Genomic DNA, 24,922 nt, shown 5'->3' with positions numbered 1-24,922 from the left:
TCACTGCGTTTGGACTCCATTTGGTACTGACATTCTGTGCAGTAAAAAACAAGCAAAAAATAGCAACTGGCCCTGGGCACTATGTCAATAGGTTAGTCCCATAAAATGATATAAATTTGCTATAAAATGATTGTAAAACATCCAAGAATGATAATATAGCAGCATGGAACAATAAAAAAATTATAGATAAGTTGGACACATATCAGCATCCCCAAGCTTAATTCCTGCTCGTCCTCGAGTAGGTAAATGATAAAAACAGAATTTTTAATGTGGAATGCTGCCTAACATGTTCATCTCATATGCTTTTCCTTTGTAGCATGGACATCTGGAATTTTATATGGTTCAAAGCGATAGTCTAGTTTTTGACATGAAGATTTCAATACTCAAGCATATCAACAAGCAACCATGTCTTTCAAAATATCAACACTAAAGAAAGTTATCCCTAGCCCATCATGCTCAATCATTCATCCATTCATGAAACACACTCGCATATTAGCTACATCCAATGCTCAAGTATGATCATAGTGCTCCCTAGTTGGTGCTTTATAAGAGATGACGGAGACTCAACTAAAAAAAATATTGCATGAAGTAAATAGAAAGGACCCTCGCAGAGGGAAGTATGGATTTGTAGAGGTGCCAGAGCTCAAAGCCAAATTTGAGAGATAATTTTTTTAGAGGCATACTTTTTGTAGCGACCAAACCTCAAACAGTCTGATCTCTGTGCATGAGTGTCATCCCTGGATCGGTAATGCTGACATCCACAGTACTTGAGGATTTATAACAGAGTAGCAATCACACACTTATTACATCGAATGTCACAAAAGAGAACTTATTACAATAAATATGGCGTAAGGCCATCTAAAACGATAACAGCGGAAGGCTTGGAAGTTAAAGTGAGTCCATCAACTCCAACGGCATCACTGAGTGAAAGACAAAGACCTATTGCTCCTTACTCGTCGTCTGAAAAGTCTGCAACATGAACGTTGCAGCCCGAAACGGGTCAGCACATGGAATATGCTGGCAATGTAACACATAGAGAGTAATGAACAGAATAAATGCTATCACTACATGCATATTTGGCTGGTGGTAAGCTCTATGGTTACAGTTTTGCATAAAGCCAATTTTTCCCTACAACAAAGGAATAAATTTTATTTAACTACCATGGTGGTTGTTAAACATTGAGAAGGTTCCTCCAACTCAATCCCAATTAAGCATCATCACTAAACCCCATCAAATTATATTAAGAGTGATGAGATCAACATGATAATCCAAAAACCAGATACTCAAGATGTCCATAACCGGGGACACGGCTAACCATGATTAGTTTGTACACTCTGCAGAGGTTTGCGCACTTTTCCCCACAAGACTCGAATGCATCCATGCTCGGAGATTCGAGACACGGTCTTTCTAAAGCATTAACTCTCTACTCTGGATAGACAGTACCACCTACAACCCACTACGTCTGCTAGTCTACCTCTTTAAGAGTTTCGCGCAACTTACTCAACTATGCCATAGCCCATAATGGCTTGTGGCTGCACACGGAAGTTTCTAGCGTGAATAATCTTATGATCCCTTTGAGCCTGGGTGGCGGGCCGTAGGATGATCACACGGGTCCTCCGGGATATCCTAGGACAACACTGGATTCTCCAGGTGCCCACAAGAAATCCACCCAGATGTGTATTTAAGTTGCCACCTTAAGTTGAACCATTAATTAACAATCTCACATCTGTCATGAACACACTCAAACCCAATCCATGTCTACGAGCATAGCATAGCAATATAAGCAACGCAGATGTAACTCCCATAGGTTTGAAAATAAACAGGTGAATAGGGACTACCTCATCTACTTCCCAAAACCCGCAAGTTAATCAAATCCTAACCATGCAATTGTTTGAGGATTGATCTAATGCAATAAAACTGGGTAGTAAAGGGGTATGATCAAAGTGTTACTTGCCTTGCTGATGATCCGGGAAACCGAGAGACTCGTAGTAGCACGCTTCGCACTCCGGGTACTCTATTACAAACAAACAAGCATACAATAAGCACTCAACTAGAAGCACAGGTAAAACACAAATAAGAGATCTAACCAGAAAGTTCAACTTAAGAACTCCGTTTTGCAAAAAGAATCAAATCAAACGAAGCAACAAAACTCAAACTGCGAAAGAAACAAGATTCGATTACTAATCTGGATTAAAGTCAAATTTACAGTAGCAAAATCTTGTACAAGTTGGTTAAACAGAAAGAGGGCTTCAATACGAAGATCTAGGCGCTTGAATTGCCTGATTCCGATAAATGAGCGAAAAGTTATACTAGAATGAAGATTAGGGCAGAAATCACAATCGAAAAATAATCGCGAAAAACGCTGGAAAAAGAAAAACTGATGAACAGGCTAACGAACAAACATTCGCTGTCTGCGGTTAACAGCGGGAAACCGTTCGTTAAAACGAACGTACGAACGGGCGTTCGCTAAATAACTAAACCGGAAAAACCGAACCGATCTAGATCTAGGGTTTCCAAAAAAACCGATCGGTTTTCCGACGAAAACCGGCGGCGGAGGCAGCTACCTCGGGACGCGTGACGGCGGCGGCGGCGAGCAACTCCGGCGAGGCGGCGATGGCGAAGCGGCGCGGCGGCAGCGACAGTGAGGCAGCGTCCGGCGGCGGCGGCGGCTCCGGCGGCGACGCGACGGGGCGGCGGCAGCAGCAGCAGCGCGCGGCGATGGCGGCGGCGCTAGGGTTAGGGTTTGGCGCGGGTGGCGGCTTGGGCTGCGGCGGCTCGGGCCTTCGGCTTATAAAGGCAGACCGGGCGCAGTGTCCAGGTCGGACACGGCCCGGTAAGTCGGTTGACTCTTTTTTTTAATAATTCCGTGCAGTAAAACGAAGAAAAGAAATACTAAACGGACTCCAAAAATCCTGAAATAAAATTTCCCCGTCCTCTAAAAATGTACCGGACAAGGTGGACATTTATTTGGGCCTCTAGTGCAATTTTGAAAAACGCATATTTTTCCTAATTCAAATAAAATAGCGATAAAAACTCCGAATAAAAATCTTATTTGATTTTAATATTAAATCTCCAATATTTCTTTATTTTGGGGAAGTCATTTTATCCCCTCTGTTTTGTTTTCATAAAAGAAATATTCGAAGAGAAAATAATTAAAATCAAACGATCCTCTTTTCAAAATTTGAGAAAACTCAAATATGAAAATAACGAAAACCCCAACTCTCTCCGTGGGTCCTTGAGTTGCGTAGAATTTCTAGGATCAAGCCAAAATGCAATAAAATATGATATGCACTGATGATCTAATGCATAACATTCCAAATTGAAAATTTGGGATGTTACAAACCTACCCCCCTTAAGATGAATCTCGCCCTCGAGATTCAGGTTGGCTAGAAAATAGGTGAGGGCGATCCTTCCGTAGGTCTTTCTCTCGTTTCCAGGTGGCTTCATCCTCGGTATGGTGGCTCCACTGAACTTTGCAGAACTTGATAAACTTACTGCGTGTGACTCGGCTGGCAAACTCAAGAATCTTGACTGGTTTCTCCTCGTAGGTCAAGTTGGTATCCAATTGAATTGCTTCCAGTGGCACTGTATCTCTCGAGGAATATCAGCCATCTTCGCATGGCACTTCTTCAACTGAGAAACGTGGAACACATCGTGAACTCCTGACAATCCTTCGGGCAATTCCAACTTGTAAGCAACTTCTCCCATACGTTCCAAAACCTTGTATGGTCCCACAAAACGTGGTGCTAACTTTCCTTTAACTCCAAAATGCTTCACTCCTCGAAGTGGTGATACACGAAGATACACTCTGTCTCCGACTTCATAAACTATATCCTTGAGTTTAGAATCCTCATAGCTCTTCTTCCTGGACTGGGCTACCTTGAGTCTATCGCGTATCAGTTTAACCTTCTCTTCAGACTCTTTAATCAAATCTGGGCCAAACAACTGATGGTCTCCAACTTCATCCCACAACAATGGTGTCCTGCACCTCCTTCCGTACAATGCTTTGAAAGGGGCCATCTTCAAACTGGCTTGATAGCTGTTGTTGTAAGAGAACTCTGCATAAGGCAAATTGTCGTCCCAACTAGATCCATAGTCTAGCGCACAAGCTCTCAACATGTCCTCCAGAATATGATTGACTCTCTCAGTCTGTCCATCTGTCTGTGGGTGAAAGGCTGTACTGAACTCTAGCCTGGTTCCCAAAGTCTCGTGCAACTGATTCCAAAACTTTGAGGTAAACTGGGGTCCTCTATCTGATACAATGGTCCTTGGAACTCCATGTAGACATACGATCCTGGCCATATATATCTTTGCCAACTTAGCACTGGTCTAAGTTGTCTTAACTGGGATGAAATGAGCTACCTTCGTCAAACGATCGACTACAACCCATATCGAGTCATAGCCTGAACGAGTCCTGGGCAATCCCGTGATAAAGTCCATGCCTAGCTTATCCCACTTCCATTCGGGTATCAGCAATGGCTGTAACAATCCAGCTGGCTTCTGATGTTCTGCCTTCACTCTCTGACATACATCACAAACTGCTACATACTCTGCAATATCCTTCTTCATTCCGGTCCACCAAAAGCTATCCTTTAAATCCAGATACATCTTGGTATTTCCTGGGTGAATCAAATACGGTGAATCATGGGCCTCTAGCAGAATCAACTTCCTGATCTCCGGATGATTTGGCACATATACGCGGTCCTCAAACCATCGGGTATCGTGCTCATCCTCATGAAATCCCTTAGCTTTTCCTTTGTTCATCCTCTCTTTTATCTCGGCAATCTCCTTGTCCGTCTTCTGAGCTTCCCTGATCTTATCCATCAAAGTAGACTGAATCTCCAATGCTGCTACATAACCCCTCGGAACTATTTCCAAACATAGCTCACGAAGATCCTCTGCTAAGTCCTTGGGTAACTCTCCGGTCATGAGTGTATTGACATGACTCTTGCGGCTCAACGCATCGGCTACTACGTTAGCCTTTCCGGGATGATAATGCAACTTCATATCATAATCCTTAATGAGCTCCAACCATCTCCTCTGCCTGAGATTCAACTCCTTCTGCGTGAAGATATACTTCAAACTCTTGTGATCCGTGTACACCTCACAATGGTTTCCGATGAGAAAATGTCTCCATGTGTTCAACGCATGCACTACGGCTGCTAACTCCAAATCATAGGTAGCATAATTCAACTCATGGGGTTTAAGCTGTCGTGAGGCATATGAGACAACTCTTCCCTCCTGCATAAGCACTGCTCCAAGTCCTCGACGAGAAGCGTCGCAATACGCCTGGTAATCCTTGCGTTGGTGTGGAAGAATCAACACTGGAGCTGTAACCAAGCGTTTCTTCAACTCCTGAAAACTGGCCTCACATTCCACAGTCCATTTGAACTTGGTGTCCTTCTTCAACAACTCCATCAAGGGATTTGCAATCTTTGAGAAATTCTCGATGAACCTCCGGTAGTATCCTGCGAGTCCAAGTAAACTCCGGATCTCTCCAACTGACGTGGGTGCTTCCCAATTTGTCACAGTGACAACCTTGGTAGGGTCTACTGCTATTCCTTCTCCGGATATAACATGTCCGAGGAATCCAACTTCCTTCAACCAAAACTCACACTTGCTGAACTTGGCATATAACTGGTGTTCTCTGAGCTTCCCAAGTACCAGACGCATACACTACTAGGAAAAGGCCTACTAATGGCGCACCTAATTTGGCTATTAATGGCGCATTAGTGGTGCGCCATTAGTAGCACGCCATTAGTATATTTTACTAATGGCGCACCACTGGTGCGCCATTAGTATCTGGTATACTAATGGTGCACCCCAGATGCGCCATTAGTATATACAATAGTGCGCCATTAGTATGCCTCCCAGGGGGCCATCTATACCCAGGTGCTTTGGCATACTAATGGCGCACAACAACTGGATGCGCCATTAGTAACTTCGGCATACTAATGGCGCACTGTTTAGTGATGCGCCATTAGTATCCTCTGGCATACTAATGGCGCACTATGATGTGATGCGCCATTAGTATGAATATTCAGTTTTTTTTTATTTTTTTATTTTTTGTTTTTTGCACAGGTTACAAAATGTATAATTGGACAAAATATAGACAGCACACATCAACAACAGATTCATCGAATACAATACAAGATTAGTCTCTGAATACAATTCATCATTTTAGTCTCCGAATACAATTCATCATATTAGTCTCCGAATTGAAAAGACCGAACAAAATGTATAAGTATGATTCATTATATTACAAGTCTCGAGACCGCGAGTTTGTCTTCACATTACAAGTCGATATCGATCATCTAAACTACCATCACATAGAAGAGAGCTGCGGTCATCACGATGAGCATCCTCACGATGAAACTCGTCTTCATCCGGTTCCTCCAACGCTCCCTCCCCTCTCCCGCTAGATAGCGGGCGTATCTAGATTCGGCCTCGGCCCTAGTGGCGTACCCTTTGTAACTGTTACCGCTGAATCGGTGAACCTGTCTCCGACACTCCTCCCAGTCGTCGTAGACTCCGGGAACCTTACCCTTGTACACGACATACCACGGCATCGCTATGCAGTAGCCAAACGAAACGTTAGTACCAATTAACAGACAATACATAAGCAATATATAAGTATGCAACAGAACGATCGGAAGAGAAAAGCAAGACATTAATAGCATCGATTACATCTAAGTTAAAGGACTCTCGAAACCAAAGAGACATACTACAAGTTCATTAAAGTTTAATTACAACATGAGCCAATCGATGTTTCAGAACTAGACATAGCATCACTGCTTTCGACTCGACTCAAGGGACCGGAGCGTGGATGAAGCCTCCGTCTATCGTGGGAGTCATGAAACAACGGGCGTTGTCAGCCTGCATTTGTAGGATTGTGTCGATGTCACTGTTGGACAGTTGATTTCTGAGGTAGAACTGCCCGGAGGTACGAAGGACATCTTGATGGATGATTTCCGCAAACTCCGACTGGATGCGAAAGAATTCTTGTCTGATGTCCGCGTCCTGGATTGCCGACACGCTCGCGGCCCAATCTTTGAGTCTACTCGGTAGCAGTAGTTGATGATGGTCCCGTACGATCGCCCGCATGTGATGGATGGCGTAGTAGGCACCCTTCTGACCGCCAGGCGGCTGCTTGACGCAGCAGAACGTCGTGTTGTGGGAGAACACGTGCTTGCCGTACTTACGAATAGGCCTGGTGAAGGTGCCTCCAGATTTGACGTAGCCGGGGAGAACGTCATCAAGAACCTTCTTGACATTTGTGTAGTCTACGTTCGACTGACGGTCCGGGTCGAAATACGTGGCCATGGAATATTTGGGGCTTAGGAGGATGAGCGTGCAATGTGTGTCACTGCAGAAAACACGGAATGTTAAAAGAAAAACGATCGAAATCTAAGAATTCATATGTTACGGGGCGGTTGAGGGGAGGACTTACTCAGGAAAGTAAGGCACGAGGAAGTTGTCCTTATCTTGGTTTGCCAGAATGACGCCTTCGAGGTAAGAACTCGCGACTTTCCGGTCCCCAGCGCTGCCCAAGATCTTGGCACGCATGTAGAAGGGGTCGACTATCACGATGTCCGGGGTCTTGTCGCGAATGATCCGCATCTCCATACTCAGCGAAAATAGCCGAACAAAGGTGTAGTGCAGCGGATGAAGGTTCAACATAGCGTGGATGTCATCAAACCGCAGGACGATCGTACCCCCGATGGAGTTATCCACAAAGCCCTTGCCCTCTGGCACCTTGGCCGCGAAAACTGGGTATGCCACGTCCTTCTCTCGGAGACGCCGCTTCTCCAAAGAAAGAACACTGTCATGCAGACTCCGCATAGCACCGGTTGCAGCATCGAGCATATTTCTCGGTAGCATCGGCCTACCCGCCACATGCACCCTCCTCGAGATATCCGCAGTTGAAGGTGGCCCGTCCTGAGCACAGATCGTACTCGGTGCCGGCTGGCCCGCACCCTTGTTAGTCTTTCTTTTGCGTGCCTTCTTCGTGATCTCCTGTAAGGGGACCAAGTTCTGCTCACAGACCGCCTTCTTGAGTGTGTTGGGGCTGATTATATTTTGCACCTCGCCTATATGAGGCTCGGTGAAGTCGGCAGCTGGAGGTGTCTCCTGAGAGCTGAACTGCAGACGACGCCTGTTGCAACTTGGCTTCTCCGCGGTACCAGCTAGATCGCACACGTCTTTTGTTGGGTTGGGTTCTTGAGAAGGAGGCCCCATGAAGTCGCCACCGTCCCCATGATCGGCAAAGTACTGATCGACGTTGGCAAATGTATCGTCGTCATCGTCGTTCTGATCCTGTGCCATATGCATGTTTGGATCCAGTGGCATAGGGATGTCCGGCACCGTTGCGCCGGTCTTGCCATGGGGCCGACTTGGCGCCGGCACGACTGGCGGTGTTGTCTTTGGGGTGGTGTCCCCCGCCCCCAAACGAATCTGGCTCTTCAGCCAAAGCAGGGGCCAGCTCAGGCAGGCGCTGAGGTTCATCACGTCATCATCGTCGGCCCCGATGGGTCGAATCGGAGGTAACACCTCGTCGCAGCCTGGCAGCACCCGAACCAGTTGAACCCTAAACAAGTTGGGTGGCATCTGGGTACCGTGGAACAAGGGGTTGCCCGGTTGAACGATTTTGCCCTTGGCGACATCGACCAACTCGTTGTTCACGAAGTGCAGGAGAGTGCACGGAACGTCGGCGGCGCCCTGCGAAAACATGTAGGGCGTTAGGGATGCCCAGTCAAAGGCAAGGAGATGAAGTCCTCGGCCGAGAGAGGCTTAAATAGTTACCGTGATGATGGCGTCGAGCTCGGCTAATGTCGAGGCACCGCCAACGGCGGGCGTGCAGTTGACGGAGGGGCCGCTTGCTGCAGAGGTGCCGGCCGGCGTACACCCGGGTGCATTAAGCTCCCGTGCCGGCGTCGGAGACACCAATGTCGGCTCCGCCGGAGACACCAATGGCCCCGCCATCGCGTTCTGCGAGTTGCTGGCTGTGAAGCTAGGAATCGGGGGCGGCCCCTGTTGGCCGCCCGCAATCCATGCACTAATCCCCTGGATCAAGGTAGGCACAATGGCGGTGATCGTCGCTCCGAGTTGTTGTTGCACTTGCTCTTGGACAATCTTCGGAATCTGCGCCACCTGTGCCCTGAGTTCTTGAACCTCGCGCGCCTGGCTTTCCGAGCTGGTCTTTTTCTCCTTTCGCCCAGCAGTGTCATAGTATGACGACCATTTTGTCGACAAGCCTTTCCCGGCCACACGACCAGCTGACGTCGGCTTACTGAGCTTATCCTTGTTCTTCATTACATTCAACGCCCTATTTAGAGTGGTGTCCCAAGGGTTGCTCTTAGTCGACCCCGCGCTACTGCTTTAAGTCGCCTGCGGAAGGAATGTGAACCATTTAGAAATTTGGCTTCATTAATTAGAATGCAACCATATGGAGCTAATTACGAGGGGGTGTATTCCTTACCAGAACAAGCTCAAGCGCCCTGGTCTTCGGATCCGTGGTAAGCTCCTTTGTTTTCGAGTCCTTCTTGTACCGGGCCCTGACAAAGTTCCTGGTCTGCTTGTCACCGTATTTATCGAAGAGGGGCGGTAGGCCTTGCTCGGCACGGTCCGCCTCCTCCTTGTCCCATATAGGCTCCGCCACTCTGTAACCGCCGGGACCGAGTGTGTGTTCCCCTAAGTTCAGCTCCCGCATTTCTTTCCCCCACTTACTTGATTCGGAGTTTGCGGTGCTCGAGCAAATGATCTTGAAGTCGTTGTAGTCATCTTCGGTGATCGAAGGATTTTTCTCCTTGATCTTCTCATAACTCTCACCTTTCTCGATCATTCTCTTCACATTGCTTTTCCAAGTAGACAGGGCCTTGCTCATCTTCGTGAGGGCAGCATTGTTCACTTTATTCCCTATGAGGCTTGTGTTTTCAAATTCAGCGGGGAACTTGTATCGTTCGTGCAGCTTCGTGACGGTATTGTGCAAATTCCCTCGGTCAGGATGCCTCAGGTTCTCGGTGTTGATCGAGACGGTGCTCCGGAGAATGCACCCGAGCTGAAGCGAGTACCCCTTGACTATTCATTCGGGCGCCGTTGGATTCCCGTCGGAGTCCACTTCGGTAACTTCCTCCTTGAGGGTGCGGAGCACGGTCGGGCGCCGGTCCTTCCGTTGCCTCTTCGGTTGGCTGCCATCTGTGCGTGCGCCGCCATCATCAGTGGTGGCATCCTCGGCGGCACCATCAGTGGTGGCATCAGTGGAGTCATCCTCGGCGGTACCATCAGTGGTCTCTGGATCGGTGGGGAAGGCGGCGTCCTCATACAAGTGAGGTTGTTCCTCCATCTCCTGGGACAGCTTCCAGAATGGCTTGTCGACGCCCGAACCCCCGGCCTCATCGTTGTTGGCCATGTTTCTCTCTAAATAGGAACAAAGTTTGGTCAAAAAGTTGGTTATTGTCAAGGAACAAGATCATGGTCTCATCATTTAGGGTTTGTCGACACCGTGGCATCCTAAAAGCTAAGCTTTTATCATTGAGGGTTTTTCGACGCCGAGGCACCCTAAAAGCCTAAGCTTTCATCATTTTGGTTTTTATCGACACCGAGGCACCCTAAAAGCCATGCATTAGTCACAAGTACGCCGGGGCACTTGATCCTACTTAATTAACTACTAAGATACCCCGGCCCATGCATTAGTCACAAGTACCCCATATGTCCTATTTTTAGCAAAGTCATGCTAAATTTCACGGAAAATTTCAGCATGACCTTTGCTGAAAATAGGACATATGGAGTACCCGAATTTGCCGGAACGGAAGTTAATCGACATTCCGGCAAACTCAAGGGCCTCTCGGGTGGACAAGGCAAAAAAGGCCTCCATCACAAGATGGAAAATACATTGGCATGTGAAGAGGTGAAACAATATATGCATCTCCAAGCAGTATCATTCAACATTTTGGACAAAACACTACAAGCAACATTTTGGACCTATGGTTTGAGAAACCACAGTCCACATAGTAATCGATAGACCAAAAAAATTTAGTCATAAGTAAATCGATAGACAAACAAGGAAGGCCTACCAACTTTATTCTTAGTTAGAATCTTAGCTGGTTAATTATTGTTAATGATTATCTTAAGCAAACTAAGCACTGACTGGTAAGACTTTTCGGAAGGGGCAAACTACATCCTTCTGAGTATGGAAAGAAACAAGATACTCCAGTGAGGGACTCAATAAATTCGTACGTAAGTGAATCTTTACATAGGGGAAATAACCAGGCATGCAAATTTGACAACAACAATCACATAAGAGAAAAGAACATGTTTCACAAACTTACCAAGCCTATCATCTCCTAGGCATGAGATATATTAACAGCATAACCATACCAAGAGAACAATAATTAAAGCAGCACAAGACATGAAAACAGAGCTTACTTACTCTGGTAACTGGAAAACTGGCCCAAAGCTGTCAAACCACAGCACGAATCTGCACACAAAAACATGAAGTAAGTCGGCCAACTGCAGTATAAGTGGGAGTACAAAAGTAATATATTCTACAACTAAGTAAACTAACAAAGAGAGAGTTTGACAAGTAACTTGAAATCAACGAAGAAGGGCACAAAAAAGTAATCCTCCATGGAAACAGAGGTGATAAGCAAACAAGTCACACGGTAACAGCAATGCTGGCACTCCATCGTCAAGAAGGGTACCCAAATATATTAACAATCAAAGAGAATGCTTGCTTTGGTTTGGCTGAGAGCCATCCTTGTCGCTTTTACATGTGTTTGTTTTTCTTAGCTGAACCTGACAAACCTGAGGGTGCATCATCATATTTGTAATGACTGAAAATATTTACTTCAGGAAATATTTACTACTGTAGTTTCTGTTACAAAAAAAAAAAAGACTGAAGTTTGTCCTAGCTATATTTCAGGATGATTTTTCAGTTGCTCATGCTTTTTACAAATTGTAGCTACTGTTTTTTATACCTAAACAAAATTGCCCTAGCTATATTTGCTATTGTTTTCATACCTAATTTTTTGCTAATTTTTTTAATTTGCTACTGCTTTTTTTTATTTGCTACTGTTTTTTTATACATACACCACCAAAGTCCAAAGAGTAACCACTTATTAGCTACCAGGAGTAAGTAACTAACTAAATACACTTCTATAACAAAATAAATCAGAAACTTAGTTTTCAGTGTAATGAAACTAATTTGGCGTTGTAGGTCTTGATATATTTTTCTTATGGACTTGGTCAAATTTGAATAAGGACAAAGCTAGAACTTCAATTAATTTGGAATGGAGAGAGTAATCCACAATAGATAAACTGAAGCATACTAAATGAACACAAGCTCTTGGATGCTACACCTTAGTTTTAGAATAGACAAACAGACACGTTCTAACTTCTAATGGAAAACATGGTTAGATAGATGATTACAAATTGCACATGAAAGAACAGGGGTAAATATTGTTAACAGAAGACAGCCAAACAAATATATTGCTCTTTATGAGGTTATGAGGTTACAGAGTACAAACTTAACTTGAGAATGACAGTGTTCAAAATAGTCAATGAAAAATTCATCAGTACTGAACATAATTAACAGAAGTTATTTTGATGGTATATAAGAATATTTATGGAACAAACAACATGAAGATAGCTGCAATCTTAAACAAAAATCAAAGCACACTTGTCTGTAAAAAGCTAACAAACTATGTGATGCTTCCAGCTAATATGTTCAGAGAACAGGAGCATGAGAAAAAATAACATAAACTATATGATTTAACTGGTTTCAAAACATGAAGTCCTAAAAGCTCTTGTTTTTTACTTTGCATCCACTGATAAAGAAGAATCAGAGTAGTGAGCAAGATTGTAAATGTTCTGAAAATTAAAAGAAAAGAGTGATGTCTCAGAACTCAGTAGTTACAGCAGGAGGTACTGTATTTACTTGGAAACACAAATATGTTCTTCATTATCTGCTCATTACACCCAGAGGTTATTTTTTGGCAAACAAAATTGAGAAATTTTAAGACACTACTAAGTTAATATTAGCCGTTAATTTTTGCAGGCTGTTGAAATGAGAAGGTATATCATATATTGCCATTAAAGCACAATGGTAAATAAATAAAGATATAATTTTAACTAATGCTATCTAGGTTTGTATTTGGCTAGACTACACATCAAAGGCATGGTTCTTATTTTCATTTTGACTTCAAATCTTGACTAAAATATTCATCCGTGACCTTGGACGGTGAGATCAAATATTTATCTTATATCTTAGATGGTAAGCAGAGCATCTTAAGACTGCTGAACAAAATTAACTCCAACAGAAAGTGTAAATAAAAATCCAAAGAGGGATGCAAGGATTCATCAAATAGTACTGCAGCTGCACTTATTCTTGTCTTCTATTCTTCATTTTTCTTGAATTGCTATGCTGATTCTGCTGTTCCTAAGTCCCTTGGATAGTATTTGAAACTATCTTATTTGGTGCTGGGTCAGTTTGCTTGTTTCAATTGCTATTTGACTTGATAATTTCATTCTTTTCTACCCTACTCTTTATCTACTTATCAGTTTGTACTTTTGGTTACTCTTTACTGGTTTCAATTTAAGGGATGTATAGGGCAAGTTCAGATGTCAAGATTACTGATTCTTTCGTGTCATGTTCATGAATGGCTGTGATGATATAAGTTGGTACTTGACAAACAGAATGGGGTTTGTAGCATTTTCACACAGTATAGAATGCTGTAGAGTAGGCCGGGTGGCGGGGTACCTGGAGGAAGGCGGGGAGGAGCGCGAACTTGTCGACGGGGCTGGCCACGGGCGCCGCGCCGAGGAGACGAGGACGACGGGGCGGCGGGGCGGCGGCGTCGGGAGAGGAGAGGGCGGCGTCGCGGCGTTGGGGCGTCGGGGCGGAGACGAGGACGACGGGGCGGCGTCGAGGTGGCGGCGCAGCGGCGTCGGGAGAGGAGAGGGCGGCGTCGCGGCGTCGGGGCGTCGGGGCAGAGACGAGGACGACGGGGCGGCGGGGCGGCGGCGTCGGGAGAGGAGAGGGTGGCGTCGCGGCGTCGGGGCGGAGACGAGGACGACGGGGCGGCGTCGAGGCGGCGGGGCAGCGGCGTCAAGGCGGCGGGGCAGCGGCGTCGGGAGAGGAGAGGGGAAGGGATCAAGGGCGAGGGCGAGGGAGAGAGAGGGGATAGGTTTGGGCCGGGATAGGAGAGGGGAAGGGGATCGAGGGCTGGGCGAGGGCACAATACTAATGGCGCACCACCCCTCGGTGCGCCATAAGTACATCCATACTAATGGCGCACCTCACCCTGGTGCGCCATTAGTATTTTTTTTGATTTCTGCTCGAGCCAACAGGTTATCTTCCACCTGACCTGATCCACACCAAGTTCCCTCTACTAGCTCGACTGGTCAGAGCTAGTTCTCACACCAGGAGGTCCTGGGTTCGATCCCCAAGCTCCACAATTTTTTTTATGCATTTAAAATGTTGTTTCATATTTATTTGTGTTTAAATATGTTCAAACTTCTTTAAATCATAACAGTAATATTTTTTATAAGACAGTAATATTTTTTAAAAAATATCATCAAACAGTAATGCCGGTGGAGCGGGGGAGGGTGCGCGGGGTGCGGGGGGCCGGTCGACCGGGGGGTGCTCGGCGGCAAGGGGGACCGGATCTGGCGAGGTGGGATAGCGATCGAGATGGAGGGGGATCGAGATCGAGTATCCATGAAATTTAAAAATATTCATGATAGTTCAAAAAGTGCCCATGAAATACAATCGAGAAATGAAGGCTACGATTTAAATACAATCGATCTCTTAGCTAGCTATCTGTTCACAATCTTCTTGCCCTTCTTTTTCGCAAATGGAGTTCTTCTGTGGAACGGACGTCCTTTAGTTAGGGTGGTCCTGCTTCTTCTTGTGGTGTATGCTGCTACTTCATCATCGTCGTCATGTTCGATTCTCGGGTCGCCGTACTTGTCGAAGTCTTGCTCATTGGCTACTCCATCCATTCCGATGATCTTTGTTTTGCCTCTCCTCACGACAACACGACTGGGCTTTGACGGGTCGGTAATGAAGAAGCATTGGTCCACTTGGGAAGCCAGTACCCATGGCTCATTTTTCGCGGTGACGTTTGCGCCTGCGGTCTTGGATTTGGCTGCGGGTATAACCATGGTGGTGAAATACCGGTCTTCTTTTAGGATGCTCTTGGCCCATCTGACACGGAACATCGGGACCTTCTCTCCAGCGTAGCTCAGCTCCCAGATCTCCTCGATCCTTCCGTAGTAGCTGTCCTTGTCGTTACCGGTGTAGGATTCCATCGTTACCCCGGAGTTCTGATAACCATCGCTCTTCATGTCCTTGGCCTCGGTGTAGAATGTGTAGCCGTTGATATCGTACGCCTCATAGGTCATCAGGTTGTGCTCGGCGCCCTGTGACCAGGCGAATATGAGTTGTTCTTCCGCGGAAGAATCCTCATGTAAAGGGTACGACAGAAGCATCTGCTTGAACCAACGCGTGAAACATGAGTTGTGCTCTTTGAGTATATCTCCGTCCGTCCTCTGTTGGCCTCGGTCATTGTACGTCTTCTTAATAAAGGTTTTGTGCTCTACCACCCAAGGATCGACCACGTCTATGTGTTGTAGCGCGACTAGGTTTGCTCTTTCAAAGTCGGCGAGTCGACCCTCGAAGTCGACATGCATTTCGCGGCGACCCTCATGGTGACCCCATCCAGCGAGCCTGCCAAGGTGCCTGTTGACGGGCAGACCAACGGGGTTCTCGATGCCTAGATAATTCGTGCAGTAGGAGATGCACTCTTCGGTCAGAAAGCCCCTGGCTATGCTTCCATCTGGACGTGACATGTTGCGAACGTATCCTTTGATGACACCATTCATCCTTTCGAACGGCATCATGCTGTGCAGGAACGTCGGCCCGAGTTGGATGATATCGTCCACGATATGGACCAGCAGATGCACCATAACGTCGAAGAATGCGGGCGGGAAGTACATCTCAAGGTCGCATAGTATCACCACGATCTCTTCCTGTAGCCTTCTGAGTTGCCTCACGCCAACAGACTTCCTAGAGATGACGTCGAAAAAGTTGCATAGGCCAAATAGCGTTTCACGGACGTGCGCGTCCATGATCCCACGGATTGCAACTGGAAGTATCTGCGTCATCAGCACGTGACAGTCGTGAGACTTCATCCTGCTGAACTTCAGCTTCGCTAGGTCTAGGTATCTGCTTATCTTCCCCGCGTAACTGTAAGGAAGTTTTACTCCTACGAGGCAGGTGAAAAACTGCTCGATCTCCTCCTGACTTAGAGTGAAGCACGCGCGAGGGTAGTCATTTCCGGTCTTCTTGGCCTTTTTGCCTTTGCGACGACTTTCCGTGTCCTGCTTCGCCTCATCATCATCATCATCATCATCATCATCATCATATATAGCGTGAAGCTCCTGCCTGATGCCCATTGATTTCAAGTCTGCCCTTGCTTTTGGCCCATCTTTTGTCCTCTCTGGTATGTTGAGCAGGGTACCAAGCAGACTCTCGCACACGTTCTTCGTGATATGCATGACATCAAGGCTGTGAGGCACACGGTGGATCTTCCAGTACGGCAAGTCCCAGAAACCATACCTCGTTTTCCATACCTTCAGCAGCGGCTCTGGCGCCTTTCGCTGCTTTCCCGGCTCTGGCGCCTTTTGCTTCTTTCCCGGCAGTGGGCAGCCTTTCTAATTTTTCAACAGCTCGTCTATTTCCTTGCCGCTCCTCATACGCGGGCGTCCTCGGGGTTCGGTTTCACCATCGAATAGATCCTTGCGTTTTCTCCACGGGTCATCGTCGCGAAGCCACCTTCGATGTCCCATGAACACGGTTTTCGAAGACCCGGGATCTCTATCTAGCTGGCGATACGTTGTGTCATCCATGCACCTGACGCATCCAGAAAATCCGTGGACCACCTGCCCCGCGAGATATCCGTAACCGAGAAAGTCGTGCATCGTCGTGAGCAGCGCGGCTCTCATAGGGAAATATTCTTTCTCTGCGGCGTCCCACGTATTGGCTGGCGTTTTCCACAGCGTGTCAAGCTCCTCTTTCAGCAGCCCCAGATACAGATTGATGTCGTTCCCTGGTTGTTTCGGTCCTTCAATTAGCATACTCATGTGAATGTACTTCCTCTTCATGCACAACCAGGGGGGAAGGTTGTACATCCACACAAACACAGGCCAGGTGCTATGTGTGCTTCTCTGGCTGCCAAACGGATTGACTCCATCGGTGCTCGCGCCCAGCATGATGTTCCTTGGATCGTTCCCAAATTCTAGGTCTTCGAAGTTCAACGCTTGCCACTGGCTCGCATCCTTAGGGTGACTCAGCATCTTGTCTTTTTTATCTATCTCCGGATCATTTGCGTCATCTTCTCGCTTCTTCTCCTCCCTATCCGCGTGCCAACGCAGGAGCTTTGCTACCTTAGGGTCCACGAAATACCGCTGCAGACGAGGACTTTCAACTTTCATTTCAAGAGAAATAAACGATTCAATGATAAAATAATAATACTAGTCTATTATGGTTCGAGAGGAGGTAGCAGGATCCAAAGATTCTTTCGCAAAACAATCCATCTTTTTCTGGTTTATCGGTTTTATTGATCGGAAAGTACCACACCACTTTTCGAGGAGCTTTCTTCCTCTTCTTGTATCGAGTGACGCCGCACACCGGACATATGGTAGACTCCGCGTGCTCGTCCCGATAAATGATGCAATTGTTCATGCACACATGGTATTTCACGTGCGGTAAATCCAGAGGACACACGATTTTCTTCGCCTCCTCCAAACTGGTTGGGCACTTGTTCCCCTTGGGAAGACGTTCGTGCCAGAATGACATGTTCTCGTCGAAGCATGCGTCGGTCATTTTGTGTTTTACCTTCATCTCCAGAGCCATGAGCGTTACTTTCAGGCGGGTATCCTCGGGCCTGCATCCTTCATACAATGGAGTAACCGCGTCTAACTCAAGTTGATCCATCTTGGCTTTCTCTCGGGCGGCAGCTCTTGCGTTATCCGTCTGCTTGAGAAGCAGCTCTTGAATATGAGGGTCTTGCACCCAGCCCATCGATGGTCCAGCGTCGTCTGCTCCGCCGGCATCATCATCTTCACGATCATGCCCGTCGTCTGCTCCGGCATTTTTACTCATCATCATGTCCTGCATCTTCTACATGATGACTCTGCACAGCATCACCGTCGTGATCATCTCCTGGGGATTCTTCGTCTTCTCGCCCGCCCGAGCCGCGGTGGTTGTCTTGCTGCCCTTCCTCATTTCTTGCCCGGCCCCCATGGACGACTTCGTAGTCATCTTCATCACCTTGCCACCGATAGCCATCCATGAAACCACGCAAGAGCAGGTGGTCCCGCACCTGCCAGGATTCCGGGTCCGCAATAAGGCTCTTCAGCTTGCATCTTCGACACGGACATCTTATCTCCGTCTCGTTCTTTTGAAGCATCTCGGCATTCGCGGACCTCAAAAACCTATTCACGATGCCTTCGGTCATCATGCGGACCATGGTCACCTGCGGGGTAGAGCAAAACGATATTTTAGAACCAAGAAAAAATTTGGCATGACTTTCCCTAAAAATAGGACCAAAAAGAATGCTTAATGCCAAAATTCTTGCCGAAACGGAAATGAATCAACATTCCGGCAAAATATTGGCAACTATCGCATTTCAAATACCGGTACACCCCCAAACACAAACACATATGCAACACCACAAACATATGCAACACCACGAACATACATAGATCTAGCTAGGCCATAAAAAGTGCATGTGCACATTGTTGTAGGGAGAACAACATAAATATAGCTTCCCCCCTTACTTACCTATCAAAACAAGGTAATTTAACCACTTAAATTGAATGAATCTATGGTGGAAATGAGGTGAAAAAGAGGAGGCACCCGAGACAAGGAGGAGGTGGAGAGAATGAAGTGGGGAGAAGTGAATGTGGGTAGGAGAGGCTGTCCAAAATATCTTGTTGCTGCCCACTTACTAATGGCGCACCAACTCTAGATGCGCCATTAGTAATCCAGGTTACTAATGGCGCACCTTCTGGTGGTGCGCCATTAGTATGTTTGGACAGGCGCACTAGTTAAAAAAAAATTTGATACTAATGGCGCACCTTGGGACAGGTGCGCCATTACTAGTTACAACTAGTAATGGCGCACTGTGTCTGGATGCGCCATTAGTATGTTTGGACAAGCGCACTAGTTAAAAAAAATTGTTTTTATACTAATGGCGCACCCTGGGACAGGTGCGCCATTACTAGTTACAACTAGTAATGGCGCACTGTGTCTGGATGCGCCATTAGTATGTTTGGACAGGCGCACTAGTTAAATTTTTTTTTATACTAATGGCGCACCCTGGGCTAGGTGCGCCATTACTAGTTACAACTAGTAATGGCGCACTGTGTCTGGATGCGCCATTAGTATGTTTGGACAGGCGCACTAGTTAAATTTTTTTTGATACTAATGGCGCACCTTGCGCCTGGTGCGCCATTAGTAGTTTCAACTCTAATGGCATATCAGAAGGTGGTGCGCCATTAGTATATACTAATGGCGCACCGCTTGTCTGGTGCGCCATTAGTGTCAATCCCATCTATAGCCCTTTTTCTAGTAGTGATATGCTCTTTATGCTCCTCTTCATTCTTCGAGTAGAGTAGAATATCATCAATGAACACCACGACGAACTTATCCAAAAACTCCATAAACACCTTGTTCATAAAATAGGCAGGTGCGTTAGTCAGACCAAATGACATAACGGTATACTCATATAGCTCGTACCTTGTGGTAAAAGTTGTCTTAGGTATATCCTGCTCTCGAATCTTCAGCTGGTGGTACCCTGATCGCAGATCGATCTTGGAGAACACCTTAGGTTCTTGCAGCTAGTCAAACAAATCATTTATCATCGGCAGTGGGTACTTGTTCTTGATTGTTACTTCATTCAACCCTCGATAATCAACAACCATCCTCAATGATCCATCCTTCTTCTCCACTAGAAGCACTGGTGATCCCCAAGGTGATGAGCTTGGGCGAATATAGCCTTTATCCAGTAACTCCTTAATCTGCTTCTTAATTTCCTCTAAATCCTTAGTGGGCATCCTGTACGGTCTCTTAGATATTGGCCCTGTGCCTGGCAAAAGCTCGATCAAAAACTCAATGTCTCTATCCGGCGGCATGCCTGGCAACTCTTCTGGAAATACATCCGGGAAATCCTTCACCACTGGTACTTCCTCTTGTACAACTCCTGATAAGGAATTCACTTGAGTCGTATTCGGCACATGCCGGGATATATACTTGATCCTTCTTCCTTCTGGGGTGGTAAGCAAAATCGACTTACTGGCGCAGTCAATGTTCCCTCCATACTTCAATAACCAATCCATGCCTAATATCACATCCAGTCCTTGTGAATCCAATACTATTAGGTCTGAGGGGAACAGGTAGTTACCAATCCTTAATGGTAACCGATCACACCATAGGCTAGCCATATACTCTGCTCCTGGCGAGGTTACTAACATGGGTGACCTAAGGGCTTGGGTTGGCAGTTTAAACTTATCCACAAATCCCCTTGATATGTATGAATGCGATGCACCAGTATCAAAAAGAACGATTGCAGTAAATGACTTAACCAAAAACTTACCTATTACTGCATCGGGTTGCGCTTCAACCTCCTCCACGCTAATGTGGTTCACTTGTCCCTTGTTGAAAGGGTTGGGCTTCTTCCCAGAGCTTCCATTGCCATTCCCATTCTTTGCTTCAGAACACTCCGTGGCATAATGTCCATTCTTCCCGCACTTGAAACAAGTAATGTGACTTAGATCCTTCTTGGCGGGCGTTGTTAGGTTGGAACGGTTCTGGCCGTTGCTTCCTCCATTACCATCCCCATTCCAGGGGCCACTATGGTTGTGCGCAATCCCTCCATTGTGATTGTGACCTCCATGGTTATGTTGAAGTGGTCCTCCCGAGTTCGGGGTAAAACGGGGTCTCTGCTGAGCTCCAGATTTGTACTTCCCTTGTCCATACTTCCTGTTGAGGTTGTCAATCTGCTGTTGCTTCCCTTCAATCATGAGAGCTCTATCTACCAGCTCCTGGTAGTTATTGAAAAGTTGCCACCATCAACTGCATGCTCAGCTCATCATTCAGTCCTTCCAGAAATTCTCCTGTTTAGCTGCATCCATAGCGACGTCATCTGGGGCATAACGTGCTAGCTTACTAAAGTCATCCACATACTGGCCAACGGTGCATCCTCCTTGGCGTAAGTTGCGAAACTCGCGCTTCTTCATGGCCATAGCTCCTGCTGATACATGGGCAGTGCGAAAAGCCTGCTGAAACTGATCCCATGTAACAGTGTCGATGGGGTAAGTGGCTGTGAAATTCTCCCACCATGATGTTGCGGGTCCATCAAGCTGATGGCGGCAAAACGCACTCTCTCCGCATCTGTGCATCCTGGAGTGGTCAACTCCCTTCCAATCTTGCGGAGCCAATCATCTGCAACTATCGGCTCGGTGCTACTGGAGAACACCGGCGGATTCAGCCTTAGAAAACGGGCTAAGTGATCAACAGGTGGTGGTGGTGGTGGGTTATTGTTGTTGTTGTTCCCCTGATTCTGATTCTGGACTAGTATCTTCATCAATGCATTCTGCTGCTGGATCAACTGAGTGAGCTCCGGTGGGATAGAAAATCCATTGTCGCGTCTCGGAGGCATCTGCTGGGTTTAGAAAAGGTGAGAAAACAGAGTAGAATGAGGTCTAGGGGGAAAACACTACCCATATGCACATGAGACAAACACAATCATATCACTTCAATCAATTCAAACAAGGGCATACAATCGGTCTAACTATCATTACAAAAGTGCTCGGACTAAGCTATATACATGGGGGAGATTGCTACTACTGATATGGTGGTCGACTGGAAAAATTGATCGGTGGAAGATTCCATAATATCTGCTCTAGCTTCATCAACAAAGTCATCATCGCTATCGTCGGGGTCTAAGTCGGTGTCGTCGATGATGATGTAGTTCTCCGGGCAAGTGGAATCATCATCCTCTCCTCCTGGCACGGGGTCTCCCTTGAATATTCCTAGCTTCCTTGTCAGATCGTCATTCTTCTCCACGAGTATCATCATTTCCTCCTCGTATCCATCGCGTGCAGACTTGAGTTCTTCCTCCAGCTCCGTGATCCTGGTCATTGCCTTCTTCAGATCTATCATGGCTGCGCACATTCGGTTCTCCTGGAGACAAATGTGCTAGTTTAACTCCTGGATGAAAGCTGCAATGGATCTATCCTTCCTGGTGCTGACCATCTCCCATTTCTCATCTCAGCGCCCACAAATCTGGTAAATAGTATCCTTGAGATCCTTGTGGTACACTTCTCCAATGCGTCCCATGGTGATGTGGGCTGCGATGCTCTTTCCTAGACTCCAGCTGGGTGCATCAAAGGAAAACTCTATGGGCTCAGTAACTGGCGTGAACGTCCTTCCTGGAACTTGAACTTGAATCATCCAGCGCTCCTCTTTTGGTAAAGTGGCGTTGTAGGTCCCGGTGAAGCTTGGTATTCCGATGTTCAAGTACCTAGTGACTTCCTTCAAGTGTTGTCCAAAGGGTGTGTCTTCATCCGGTTGAGCAAACTTGTTCCTTGCATCCGCCATCCTATAGAGTAGAAAAGGGAGAGGAGTCAGAAATGAGAAGAGAGTAGTGATCTAGGGTTTTAGCTTAGTGGTCGTGTCCTACAGTCAGCGTGTGCTCTGATACCATCTTGTAGCGACCAGACCTCAAACAGTCTGATCTCTGTGCATCAGTGTCATCCCTGGATCGGTAATGCTGACACGCACAGTACTTGAGGATTTATAACAGAGTAGCAATCACACATTTATTACATCAAATGTCTCAAAATAGAACTTATTACAATAAATATGGCTTAAGGCCATCTAAAACGATAACAGCGGAAGGCTTGGAAGTTAAAGTGAGTCCATCAACTCCAACGGCATCACTGAGTGAAAGACATCGACCTATGCCTCCTTACTCGTCATCTGAAAAGTCTGCAACATGAACGTTGCAGCCCGAAACGGGTCAGCACATGGAATATGCTGGCAATGTAACACATAGAGAGTAATGAACAGAATAAATGCTATCACTACATGCATATTTGGCTGGTGGCAAGCTCTATGGTTACAGTTTTGCATAAAGCCAATTTTTTCCTACAACAAAGGAATAAATTTTATTTAACTACCATGGTGGTTGTTAAACATTGAGAAGGTTCCTCCAACTCAATCCCAATTAAGCATCATCATGAAACCCAATCAAATTATATTAAGAGTGATGAGATCAACATGATAATCAAAAACCAGATACTCAAGATGTCCATAACCGGGGACACGGCTAACCATGATTAGTTTGTATACTCTGCAGAGGTTTGCGCACTTTTCCCACAAGACTCGAATGCATCCATGGTCGGAGATTCGAGACACAGTCTTTCTGAAGCATTAACTTTCTACTCTGGATAGACAGTACCACCTACAACCCACTACATCTGCTAGTCTACCTCCTCAAGAGCTTCACGCAACTTACTCAACTATGCCAGAGCCCATAATGGCATGTGGCTGCACACGGAAGTTTCTAGCATGAATAATCTTATGATCCCTTTGAGCCTGGGTGGCGGGCCGTAGGATGATCACACGGGTCCTCCGGGATATCCTAGGACAACACTGGATTCTCCCGGTGCCCACAAGCAATCCACCCAGATGTGTATTTAAGTTGCCACCTTAAGTTGAACCATTAATTAACAATCTCACATCTGTCATGAATACACTCAAACCAATCCACGTCTATGAGCATAGCATAGCAATATAAGCAACGTAGATGTAACTCCCATAGGTTTGAAAATAAACAGGTGAATAGGTACTACCTCATCTACTTCCCAAAACCCACAAGTTAATCAAATCCTAACCATGCAATTGTTTGAGGATTGATCTAATGCAATAAAACTGGGTAGTAAAGGGGTATGATCAAAGTGTTACTTGCCTTGCTGATGATCCGTGAAACCTAGAGACTCGTAGTAGCACGCTTCACACTCTGGGTACTCTATCGCAAACAAACAAGCATACAATAAGCACTCAACTAGAAGCACAGGTAAAACTCAAATAAGAGATCTAACCAGAAAGTTCAACTTAAGAAGTCCAGTTTGCAAAAAGAATCAAATCAAACGAAGCAACAAAATTCAAACTACGAAAGAAACAAGATTCGATTACTAATCTGGATTAAAGTCAAATTTGCAGTAACAAAATCTTGTCCAAGTTGGTTAAATAGAAAGAGGGCTTCGAGACAGAGATCTAGGCGCTTGAATTGCCTGATTCGATAAACGAGCGAAAAGTTATACTAGAACGAAGATTAGGGCAGAAATCGCGATCGAAAATAATGGCGGAAAACGCTGGAAAAAGAAAAACTGATGAACAGGCTAACGAACGAACGTTCGCTGTCTGCGGTTAACGGTTGAAAACCGCTCGTTGAAACGAACGTACGAACGGGCGTTCGGTAAATAACTAAGCCGAAAAAAATGAACCGACCTAGATCTAGGGTTTCGAAAAAATGATCGGTTTTCCGACCAAAACCGGCGGCGGTGGCTACCTTGGGACACGTGACGGCGGCGGCGGCGGGCAACTCCGGCGAGGCGGCAACGGCGGCGGCGGCGACTCCGGGGGCGGCGCGACGGGGCGGCGGCGCTAGGGTTAGGGTTTGGCGCGGGCGGCGGCTTGGGCTGCGGCGGCTCGGGCCTTCGGCTTATAAAGGCTGCCCGGGCGCAGTGTCCAGGTCGGACACGGCCCGGTAAGTCGGTTGACTATTTTTTTTAATAATTCCGTGTAATAAAACAAAGAAAAGAAATACTAAACGTACTCCAAAAATCCTGAAAT

The sequence above is a fragment of the Triticum aestivum genome, chromosome 2D, assembly GCF_018294505.1.
Source record: "Triticum aestivum cultivar Chinese Spring chromosome 2D, IWGSC CS RefSeq v2.1, whole genome shotgun sequence".
Classification (NCBI taxonomy): domain Eukaryota; kingdom Viridiplantae; phylum Streptophyta; class Magnoliopsida; order Poales; family Poaceae; genus Triticum; species Triticum aestivum.
The sequence above is the reverse complement of the archived record's forward strand: the minus strand, read 5'-3'. Positions refer to the sequence as shown.